Below are 9132 nucleotides of genomic sequence, written 5' to 3'. Positions count from 1 at the left end.
TATAATTTGAGCCTTCTCTCTGCCTCCCAAAAAGGTGTTTGTTTGACAACTTTTGACAGCCACCTAATAATTGAAATGATGTTTATGATGCCAGAATAAAACCAAAACGTCTAGTTTTATAATTTGAGCCTTCTCTCTGCCTCCCAAAAAGGTGTTTGACAACTTTTGACAGCCACCTAATAATTGAAATGATAGTATGTTTATGATGCCAGAATAAAACCAAAACGTCTCAGTCGCCTCAAAGGCAGGTATGGTTGTTTCACTCCTACCACCGAATCAGTGAGCTACTTCATTACATCATTTCAGTTCTCGGCTTTGGCAAGAGAGTCAGCCTCATGAGTTCAACGCCTGGTTAGCAAGAGCTTTGGCAAGATAACGGCTCTGAGGACAGAAGATGAACAGAATAGAAGGTGATAGTTTATTCAACCCTCCCAACAGGTTCTCACCAGTGCACACAAGTCCCTTGTGACTGTAACCAGTTAGGAAGTGCCTTCATGTTCTCTGCACAAGTAGTGCTTCACAAACCCTCTGGTTTCCCCTCCCTGCCTCCCTTCCGCTTGCTTTCTTTTATATATTTTCTTTTTTTTTAAAGATTTATTTATGATTACATATAAGTACACTGTAGCTGTCTTCAGACACACCAGAAGAGGGCATCAGATCCTATTACAGGTGGCTGTGAGCCACCATGTGGTTGCTGGGAATTGAACTCAGGACCCCTGGAAGAGCAGTCAGTGCTCAACCGCTGAGCCATCTCTCCAGCCCTCTTTCTTTTTTCTGTTTTTTCCTTCCTTCCTTCCTTCCTTCCTTCCTTCCTTCCTTCCTTCCTTCCTTCCTTCCTTCCTTCCTTTCTTTGTAAGAACGAATAAAGAAGGAACATGGACCATGAGGAGGGAGCACGTCATTGTACTATTTATTCTGTCTTACGGTGTCGGGTGGAGGAAACATACCCTAAGTACTAGTGAGTCTGGAGAGAGAACTGAGGCTATGGACATGGTGGACGCATGAAGGCTGCATCAGAGAACAGCGTTTGAACTTCACCTACAAGATGGAACATTTTCAGACAGGAAAAACAATATTCGAAGCCAAAGTTCTGTCTCAGCAGTGTCTCCATGGAGGCAGGAGGCGGTCAGGTATGAGGAGGTCATCATGGATCAGCCAAAGTACAATTTACCTTCTGATATTTGAGAAATGACTCTTAGGTAGACTGGAACTGGAGTTCATCGTGAGAGCATATTATACGTGAAGTCTGAAATTCTGTCCCTAGCGCTGACGCTTACAAAACGAACCGGAGTCTAGGATGGAGTCACGTGAATTCTAGGGTGAGCCCCTTGCTATAAGCTGGGAGCCTGAACACTTGGGGGCATAGTCAGGCAAAGAGATGAACAGATCTGACCCTAATCTACTCTTAGAAATGATAAGCAAAAGACAGCAAAAGAATATGAATAGTTCGGCTCTCCACTGATCATTGATCTTGCTGTCTTTTCCATTTCACTTTGGACCTTTTCCCTAAATTACTCTGCTCTCCTCCCCTCTACCTATATTCTCTTCAGGTTTCTTCTTTACATCTGTCTCCAAGAACTTTTTAAAAGAAAAGGCCAGATATTGTCAGGGTGTTGATTTAATGTTCACATAGCTCTTCTGTTCTTCCTAACAGTCATTTTTATTGGCCATGTTTCCCTGTGTGGAAGCTGACTCGGCCACATCTGCAGACTTGGGCCAGGTAAGTCCCACCTGAGTCAGCCCTCACATTCCTGGAACACAGGACTGGTTTAGATGAGACTCAGGAGAGTTTGCTGGGGTTTTAGAAAAGCTGCATTTTCTCCTCTGAGAAAATTTCTAAAGGGGTTGCTCTTTGGATGGATAATAGGAAGTATTGCCGTTGACAGCCAGGTAGCCATGGTGCGGAGCCAAACTTAGGAATGAAGGCACCACCCTCACCGGCACAGCAGGGAGATGATCTCATCAGTGACATCCGTGTGCCTGTGACTGCTATGGCTTCGTCAACACCAAGATTCTGGGCTCCCTTCTAAAATGTCCAATCTGAGATGTGATGATGGATCCTCATTAAGTTAGAGTTAGGTTGGGGGTCTGTTTTGTTTGTTTTTGTCTGTCACTTGTCTTACAAAGATCTTAATTCAGACTATGAATTTGCCATATGGGGTAGGCAGTGGGAACTCGGAACTCAACTTTTTTTTTGTTTTTGTTTTGTTTTATTTTTACCACACAATCCTGCTTCTGCCTGCATTAGTATACTATTTTTGATAGCCATCAGCCTCCACCGTACGTGCTGACCTTCCATGACACCCTTTCCTGATCACTTCCCCACTGTGTGGAACTTTTGGTTCAATCACAGTACACATAGACAACACAGCTTTCCCCCAGTGCCCTGCGCCGCCATTCTTAGGTGTGTCCTCTCTTTGGAGGAGCCACGTGTCTTGGACTTCTCAAGAGAACACAGATCATGAGTCTATACCCTGGCTGTAAATTCAGTTAGTCTCACTGTTGCCTCTATGGAGATGTAGACTGCCCAGCACACTCAGCTTGACCACCAAAACTGTATTTTCAAAAGGCCCTGTGTCTGTCCAGTGCCATGTGGCCCTTTACATCGTGGAAGGACTTTGACTGCCTCTCTAAGCCTGTGACTGCTGCTAGTGTAGAGCCACCAGCCGTCCATAGCCACCTTAACTGGACCCGTAGATACTCTGGTCTCCAGATCCCTGATATCTTTTGCTTCCAAGGCTTCCCCAGAAGAAATAACTAGGAATGCATGTCCCTGTCCTCATACCTGTCACCTGCATTGTGTTCCGAGGCCACTTACCCTAAGATTGTAGTCACCACCTCCCTTCCTACCTTTGTCCTTACAGAACCATGTTTTTAGCATGTGTACGTGAACATGGTTAAAGGCCTTCTAATATGACCAGTCCTTTTCAAGCCTGGGTTAACTGTCCTTTCCCTGGGAGACTGTTTTGACAATTTCCACAGCAGCTTCCCACAAAGAATGTCTAATCACTTGTCCTGAGTGGCTACAATCTCTGTTTTTATTATGTTGATTTTCTACTCTTTTCTCCCTACTCCCTGGCCTTCTTTCTGTTTTTTTTTTTTTCCTGTTAAGTATTTGAATTTTTTTAATTACTAAGTTATTTACTTCCCATCCAGTTCTCCTCCCTCCCACTCCCTGGCTTTCCTATTGAGTGTACTTTAAAGACTCTCTACCTTTGCCTTCTCTTAGCTTACAACTACTCTATTCCTACCCCTCCCTCTGCCTCCCCACCTAACAAGCGCCAAGAGTGGTCTGTGCTGGCTGACCCCAGTTCTCTGCTTGAGCCCACCCAGGTCAAACTTAGAATAGCATAAATTCACCAAAATTATTTTTATAAGTTCCATACCCTTAAACCTAGCAGTTAATTTTTGTGTTTACCTTATGCTGTATAACATCTTTACATTTCTGATCATCTGGAACCACAGTTCTACTCTCATGGTTCTTCCTACCTTGGCCAAGCCCTCTGCCTCACTGGCTGGCTTTTCTTTCCAAGTACAGAATATTGGAAAACCCTTGAAGATGCACTTTTTATAGTCTTGCTTATAGTCGTCCCCGTGTCAATCTGTCCAGGAGCATGGCTTTGAGTGATATCATTTGATTAATTCTCAGTTTATACCACTGTTACTCACATCTCCCCTTGTAGTGGTTAGTCTCTAAAGTGAATCTCTCTGTATGGATGCACACAAAGGGGGTGCAGAAAAGAAACTGCCCACACCACTGCACCATTATTAGGGGAAAGTTTTTTATCGTGAATAAGAGACACTATCCAAAGCAGAGAGAAAAAGAAGTGCACCGGACATGGCCAGGGCAAACTGCAGGAAATGAGACAGCATAATTCATGGGTGGACAAACCATGTGCCTTAGAGGTAGCAGAGGAGGGACTCCTAGGGACAGAAAATGGTTTTCACAAGTTCCCAAGGAATGCTGGCTTTTATCTGACTGCCCCACATCCTCCCACATCCTTCTGTAGACCAGCCTGAGCTCATTTCTAGATAAATGTTCTCCCTGAGATCTAAGTTCATGTGCCTCTGTTCTTATGCAAAGGTGGTGTCTCTTTCCTGTCCCCAAACTTAACATCTCCAAATCTGATGACACATCAGATGTCTTCTTCCCAGTACACTTTGCTGCAGGTTCCCCTCCTCAGTTAATGGCCGTGTGTGTGTGTGTGTGTGTGTGTGTGTGTGTGTGTGTGTGTGTGTCTGCGCGCGCACACACACACACACAAGTAAGGGAGAGAGAGATTAACAAGGGGAAGAAGGAAGGATGCAGGAAGAGAAAAGCCTTGTCCATTCTGCTAGAGAAGCAAACCTACAGCCGCAGGCCTTCCTACGACTGCCTTGGCCTCGGGTAGCTTTATGCCCCTCAACCAACCCGGAGGAACTAAGAAAACAGGCCCTGAGTGATTTCACTGCTGTTGAGAAGGGTTTAGGTAATTCAGGCCTCTGTGTGCTACCACTGTGGGAGTGGGTGAGATCACCTAACAAATTATGTAAGGTTGACCTATGTAAATGAATTTCAGAGGAGAAGATGCCCGACAGAATCTAGAGATGGAGCTGGGTTTGAAGACCATTGTCTCAGTGTTCTATTGCTGTGAAGACACCATGACCAAGGCAGCTCTTACCAAGGACACCATTTCACTGCAGCTGGCTCACAGTTCAGAGGTTAGCCCATTATTGTCATGGTGGGAAGCGTGTGGCACGTAGGCAGGTGTGGTGCTCCACATCTGGATCCACAGGCAGCAGGAAGAGAGAGATTCTGGGCTTGGAATGGATTTTTTTGAAATCCCAAAGCCCGCCCTCAAGTGACACACTTCCTCCAAGGCACACCTCCTAATCCTTTCAAGTAGTGCCACTCCCTGGTGACCAAGTATTCAAATATCTGAGTTTATGGGGGCCAATCTCATTCAGACCACCACAAGCACTTTGGGAGAGGAAGGAGAGGTGGCATTAAGGCTATTGTGCTACTAAGGATATATATAAGGCAGGGAACCTTACATGTTTTTAACAGACTCTTTTTTTTTTTTTTGGTTCTTTTTTTTTTTTTTTTTCGGAGCTGGGGACCGAACCCAGGGCCTTGCGCTTCCTAGGCAAGCGCTCTGCCACTGAGCCAAATCCCCAGCCCCTACATGTTTTTAATACAGAAGACTGCTTCTGTGTAGTGACAGGACATGCAATACCACAGATAGCATGTTTTATCTATATAGTTATTGCATATGAGGCCTTGCCCCACACGATAATAGATAGCTAGATCACCTATGTATAACATGCATAATGTATATCTTAATCCTCACAAGCCTACAAGGTAAGATGTGTGTGGTGTTACCCTCATTTTAAAGATGAAGAAAACTTTGGAGCTGGAGAGATGGTTCAATGGTTAAAAGCACTGGCTGCTCTTATAGAGGACCCAGGTTCATTTCCCAACATCCATCAGGCAGATCACAACCGTCTGTAACTCCAGTTCTAAGGGAGCCAATGCTCTCTTCTTACTGTCAACACCACTAGAACCCTGACACACACACACACACACACACACACACACACACACACACACAGGCAAAACAGTCATATGTACGAATCTTTAAATTTTCAAAAAAAGAAATTGAGGCACAGAAAGGTCAGGACCTCAGAGCTAGAAAGAGGCAGAAGTGGAATTTGGCAAATTGAAACTAATCATAGGGGACACTTTTCTTTTTGTTTAAGGCATTTACTTTTGATTTTAACATAAAATTAAGACAGACAGACAGACCTATCTGAGACAGGGTCCCCCTCTATAGCTTTGGCTGGCCTGGAACTTATGGCCTTGAACTCACAGAGATCTGCCTACTTCCACTTCCCAAGTACTGAGATTAGAGGCAGGGAGGTGACACTAGGTTTGGTAAACGAGATCAATGTAAATATAAAACATCAAATACATTGCACAATAAGTGGCCTTGGAAGTGGCACATAGTCTGAGTCCTGGGGACTGCATGCGGGCTGGCACTGAGACAAACCAGAGAGCAACAAAGTGAGGCGGAGGTGAATTACCCACGTCTGCCTAGGACTGCGCAGAGGCAAGGCAAGCTCACACTTCCCTGCCTGAGAGAGGTCAAATTGTATCCTTTCCATTCTGGGCTGTTAGCCAAGGAACAGACAGCAATAACAAAGCACAAACAGAGCATTTCTATTAACTGTCAGAAGTACATTTGTTATTGCTACGTTAGATGTTCTAATGCTCTCATAAAAATTGACTGGGTCCTTTAAATTTGGCCAAACTCTTAACGATGATTACAACAGCTTAGTGTGTTAGAAACAAGTTAAATTGCTTCCTTGATTGCATGCTGAGCATTTTAGCAGCTGAGTACACTGTAAATACTCCAGCAGGAAATTTTGTTTCTCCTCTTTATTTCTTTGGGATCCCATGAGAAATATAAGAATCTTGTTTATTGTTGAGATGATTCTTGTTTAATGTCGCTCACATCTGTCCCTGGTGTTTTACCAGCAAAAATGGTAGTGAGAATGCCACTAAGGAGAGGACGGAATCAGAATCCACAGGAGGAAGAGGAAGAAAAGGGAAGTGTACTGGGGAAGGGAAATGGGGCCACATACCTGAGAGAAGCCCAAACATTCTGGTCAGGAGAGGCTGTAGGCACTGGGAAGAATAGTTAGAAGCATGGTGGACAGCAGACAGCCCCCGGCCCTCATGCCTGTACCCTGGACCCCACATCTGGCTTGTGCTCTCAGAGAGGCAAGGCAAGCTCACACTTCCCTGCCTGAGAGAGGTCAAATTGTATCCTTTCCATTCTGGGCTGTTAGCCAAGGAACAGACAGCAATAACAAAGCACAAACAGAGCATTTCTATTAACTGCTTATCTACAGCAGCAGCTCGGTGACCTGCTCTCCTTGGCCCTCTTGCATAGCTTGCCAATCTGTAGGGGACATTGGCACAAAAGCAACACACATCTGTGTATCATAGCACATCTGTCTTAGGGCTACTGAGTAACCCACAGATCTGTAGTAAAGGAACTGTGTTAGAAGGCACAAATAGGGCTGTCCACAGGAGCGACTTTCTTCACCGGATGTTTCCATCACAATACAGCTGAACCCTGCTCCAGTTTTCCTCCATGTTGTTAGTGGCACTGCTCCCTCCCATGTCTCTGGGCCTCTCCTTTCAGCTGAAGTTACTCACCTTTGAGGCTGCGCCATCTCTAGTACAGCCTTTTGGTCGTCTGTGTTTGTTTATAGTTGTTCTTGTGGCAAATGTCAGACACATAGAGAACAGAGACAGATAATGAATTTCACAGACCCACACTGCTTTGACAATTACCGACTCAGTTTGCAGATCACCTGAGTCTTCAGTTACCTCCATTACCCTTCGAGAAGTATTTTACATGATGTGTCTCCAAGCAACTCTCTTTGAAAATATCTAGTACGAGAGTCCTTCCTTCCTTTCTTTTTTTGAAACATGGTCTCATAGTCCTCTATCTATCCCAGGTTGGCTTTGAACTTACTGATGTACCTGGGGATAACCTTGAAATTCTGACTCCACACTGAGTGCTGGGATCGCAGGTGAGCACCAACGTGCTTGGTGTGCACCATGCTAGGGATCAGATCCAGGTCTTTGGGCTCTGGAAGCACTCAATCAATTGTTCCATCCCCAACCCCAGTGCTGGGGGAGAGGTTTTGTAAGAAAACAGATTTTTGTGTGTAAAATATGCACATACGCATTTTCTTAAAGGAAAAAAATATCCAGAGCTTACACACACACACAAAAAAAAAAGTTTTTAATTTTGTTTTGATTTGTGGTACTGAGGATCGAATCCAGGGCCTGGTGCGTGTGAGGCAAGTATTCTAACCCTGAGCTACATCCCTTTTCCCCTTGGTATTTTTAAACCTAAAAGATTATGTGTATGTGCGGTGTGGCTGTGAACATGCGTATGTGGGAGCTCCTCAAGGGCTGGAGTCAGACTCCCTGGAGCTGCAGTGGTGGACTTTTGGGAGGCACCCATGGGGACGATCAACAAGGTGTTCTCACAACGGAATTCTCTCCAGCCCCAACTACTTTCCGTTCTCTTTCTTCCTTACTTTTTTTAGAGACGGAAAGAAACGGTCTTAGGGTTTCTGTCTGTTGCTGTGATGAAACATGACCAAAAGCAGCATGAGTAGGAAAGGCGTCCTTCATCCTACAGCTCCTGGCTCAGACGCCATCACTGAGGGAGGCCAGGGCAGGAGTGCAGTGCGGGAGACGAGGCTGGAACGGAAGCAGAAGCCATGGAAGTCGATGCTTACCTCTTGCTCCACCTGCTTTCTTATCACAACTCACTTGCCTGGGGTGGCACCACCCTCCGTGGGCTGGACCCACCCACGCCAGCCACAGTGGAGAAAACACTCCTGGGCCACTGCCTGTGGCACGTTCCTAGGACGTTTCCTTAACTGAGGTTCCTCTTCCCAAACGTGTGTATGTTTGTGTCAAGTTGTCAAAAAGCAACCAGCACAGACCATTTAGGTAAAGTCTTCCCTGCTTCTTCCCAAAGACAGAGCAGCCCTCTGACAAGGGAGTCACAGCCAAGCAGCCTGAAGCCATTTTCACGCTTAGGCGATAGCAAAGTTTTAAAACTTGAGTTCAGATGATTATTGCACAGTAGAGTTTTTAGTTACTTTTCCACTTCTTTTAAAGATTTATTCATTTATTATGTGAGTACACTGTAGCTGTCTTCACACACACCAGAAGAGGGCATCGGATCCCATTACAGATGGTTGTGAGCCACCATGTGGTTGCTGGGATTTGAACTCAGGACCTCTGGAAGAGCAGTCAGTGCTCTTAACCGCTGAGCCATCTCTCCAACCTCTTTGGTTACTTTTCTTTTTTTTTTTTTTTTTTTTTTCTTTTTGGAGCTGGGGACTGAACCCAGGCCCTTGCGCTTGCTAGGCAAGCGCTCTACCACTGAGCTAAATCCCCAACCCCGGTTACTTTTCTATTGCTGTGATAAAACACTTTAACAAAGGCAACTCTCGAAGGACAGGTTCAATTGGCTTATGGTTCCAGAGGGACGTGCGTCAGTCATGGCGGGGAAGTGTGGCTGGAGCAGCAGCGAGAGTTCCATCTGCCAACAGGAA

Source organism: Rattus norvegicus, chromosome 5, assembly GCF_036323735.1.
Source record: "Rattus norvegicus strain BN/NHsdMcwi chromosome 5, GRCr8, whole genome shotgun sequence".
In the NCBI taxonomy this organism is placed as follows: domain Eukaryota; kingdom Metazoa; phylum Chordata; class Mammalia; order Rodentia; family Muridae; genus Rattus; species Rattus norvegicus.
This window is presented reverse-complemented; position numbering follows the sequence as displayed.